We start from the raw sequence: 3,632 nt of genomic DNA on the forward strand, positions 1-3,632 counted from the left end.
AAAGCATATAATAATAGAATTCAGAAATGAGATACCAAGAGATAATCAGAGTGCAGGAATAGATATTATATCAAATAAAATTAAGAAGGTAGTGGGCGGAATCCACTCCTTCAATTAAGCGAAAAGTGGCCAAAAATCTGGTTAATTACAATCCCAAGTTAAAAGAGTATATCAAATCGGTTATTACAATTCTCCAAGTTTAACATACACAAAAGAAAGGGGGTGGGCATCTACTCATAAGTCTCCTCTACAACATATAAGTTCTCTTCAAAAGTGAAGACCATAGAGATCCAACATGGCTGCTCCCAAACTATCCAAGGGCTAACCCTAATACGCCGAAGGATCTTCTTCGGTACCGTCACTGAAGTCTTCATTGTAGCTAGCCTCCGGATAGTGGTATGGGGTATCCAGGTTCGCCTTGGGGACATACCATCTGCATAATCACCTGTAGAGTAGTCTAACAAAACATTGCAACAGAAAAGGAATGAGTTCAAAAGAACTCAGCAAGGTAGTTATTCCACAATACATAAGCCATATGATATCAATCATGAAATGATGCAGATGATATGAGACATAAGATGTAAATATGATTCTAACTCTAAGTATGCTGGTCATCTATGGTAGACATGCTTTAAGTCGTAGCACCATAGTTCTTTAGGTAGTCTCAGTCACTCATCACCGGGGGGAATTGGGTCCTGCATCCCTCTCGGACAAATCTATGGTTGGGGGTTTCGGTCACCACTCTCTCACATCACCATTTGGTCTAAGTATTGGCGCATGTCAAGGTAAAGCCAAGCCCAATGCAAGTCATCTACTTAGTCATATCATGTCAGTTCCAGATACGTCCATTCCTCCCCTCTCGGGATCCTTTCCGGTATCCTTCACACTAGAGTCACGGATATTACCCACCGAACTCATCAACCCTATTGGTCATCCACAAATAGTAGACGGGAAGCTCTCACGTCCCCTCACGGATCATTTCACCGGTCTTGAGTGCCCGTGAGCCCAAGTCTAGCCATTTGCAACCCTACCAATAAATGGCCCCTTTCGGGTATCCGCAATGCAATTTATGTCCTCTCACGAAATGGTTACCGGTCTTGAGCGCCCACAAATCCACACTACTACCATGGGTCATTCGGTCTCAATGCCCTTCCGATTCGGGTCTGATATGATAGGGACATCCTAGCCAAACACCACTAGACAAGTCCTATGTATGTCATCCAATAACCCGGGAAAGCGTCGATGGGCATCTTCGGAGAACATCCCATACTATTCCCTCCGATGTCCAAGGACAGAAGCACCAGTAGGGTACTCCTCAATCCCAAGTTATACTTAAGCAATCACATGTCCAAGTCCATCATATCAATTCACAAGATACAACATCATAGTAAAAATTCAATTCATAACATTGACATAATTCATCATATATTGAAATTGATAGACATAATAAGGCATTGTAATAAAACTAATGTAAACACAATGCTATTGTTATAAGCCATATGTAGCAAGTCTAAAATGGTAAGAATATGAGATGGAGACTATGTTCACTAGGTTAGGAACATCAAGTCAAAAATCACACATCCTATGTAATTATGGCGATAACTATCCTTACCTTGAGTTGGAGAAGAAGATGGTCCAAGAACACAAGCAAGTGGCCCAATTAGTCTTAAAACCCTAAACAAACATACATGAAGGATTAGAGAAGAAATCAAAACAATCGGAGATCGAACGAATCAAAACTAGGCAAAAGTTGTTGACAACAACACTGTTGGTCGATACATTGGGTCAATGGTATCGACCAACAGGTATCAACCCAAAGAGTCTCGGACAACAAGTTGGATTTTTTGGGTTTTGGCTCAAAATTGGTCTTTCGGGTCTCGGATCGATACGAAACTTGGGGAACAATTCAAACACAATATAAAGACACTAATTATCAAAGAATTAACATCATCCAATGGTCAAATTAGAAATCCCCAAATTGGCATATCAAGTTCAAGAGTTGGAAATCATGGCATTGGTTATTACTTAATGCAAATTGGGGGAAAAACATAGTGAATTAGGTAGGGAATAGATTAGGAGCATTATTGTAATCATAGGCAAGATAGAAATTAGGCTAATCATAGGCTACCTTTCAGTTTTGGTTAATAAATCAAGTTAGTGAGCAACAAATCATGGAAATGCATAGTTAATGATCAAGAGGTAAGTAAATCATAGCAAGATTGGGGAAAACATTAATGTATTAGGTAAAGAAGACTCATGGCAAGGTGTTTGCAAGGTTGCAGCACCTTGGCCATGGTCCCAACAGTAAAAATGAGAGTAAAGATGAGTGAGAAAGAGACTAGGAGAGAGAGTCATACCTTGAGAGTAGAACAAGAGAGTGGAAGTGAGTAGTTGGCAATGATTAATGGGGAAGGTGCTTCACCATTACCAAGGAGGAGTTCTTGGGATGGTCTCATCCACGTTCTCAGGTGCCTCAATGATTAGAATAGGGTCCAAAACACAAGGATGGAATAAATAGAGTGAAGAATATTCCAGAGAATCTTTAAATCTGGGGCCAGCATGTGTTGGTTGATACATTGGGTCGATGGTATCGACCCACAGTATCGACCCAAACATGTTTCAGCAGAATTTTTCAGAATAGTTCAGCAACTTAAGGTGTGGACTTGGAGGGCTATACAAGGTCAAATTGCATGGGGTTTTCTCCTATAGTTCACTCAAGAAGTCTAGTTTCGGGAATACCTTCGGATTGTGCACATGAGTCCGTTTGATATCTCAATTGTCTCACTCTTCATCAATGCGCAGATTCTAACTTAACATTGATAATGTGTTCAAGGAAGGAGCAACATCATCAATGTCCATAGAATGGAGTTCCGACACCACGTCATCAACTAGTAGGGTCCACAATTCCCTTCTACCACCACTTTGGATCTTCGGACCTACAAACACAACAATTTCCGAGTCGGGTCAAGGTTAAGTAAAAGTTGGATTTTACAACCTCTTCATCGTAAGTTTAAAAACATTATGACCTCATCTCCCAAACTTTGTGATGATTGTGTTTGAAAAAGGAAGAAATCGTAAACGAGAGAGAGACAAAGAAACGAGTCCAGCTGTGGTTTTTGTTTAAAGTTATTCTTTTTCTTTAACTTGCTTTTTAACTTTTTATTAAAAATTTTTTAATGGCAAGGCATGTCTTTTCAGCCTAAAGAGGATTTAATAGATAACTCTGAAGGTAGCATGAATTTGGAAATTTATGTCTCAAACATAAATTCTTATGTTGAGATAACTCTGAAAGATGTTTTTTCAGCCTAAAGAGGATCTAATAGATAACTCTGAAGGATCCACTTCCTTGTCAAAATGATCCATCTATTTCCTTGTAGATGTGTGTCATATGTCTCAACATCACATCAAATGGTTTTTGACCATTCATTCAAATATCACAAATTTATAAGGAAATGAGTCCCATGAATTTTGGGTAACTCAAGGGTGGGATTTTTATCACCTCTTGTTCTGACATGGTCAGGTTTCCTGCTGTTGGCCATTAGATTGTGGACACGTGTTTTATTCTAATCTTATGGTCACGATTATTCCAAACTCTTAACCACCTCTTCCCTTACTTTTCTATCTCCTGTTTC

The sequence above is a fragment of the Hakea prostrata genome, chromosome 2, assembly GCF_041222555.1.
Source record: "Hakea prostrata isolate BN-2017 chromosome 2, UWA_Hpros_2, whole genome shotgun sequence".
Lineage (NCBI taxonomy): Eukaryota > Viridiplantae > Streptophyta > Magnoliopsida > Proteales > Proteaceae > Hakea > Hakea prostrata.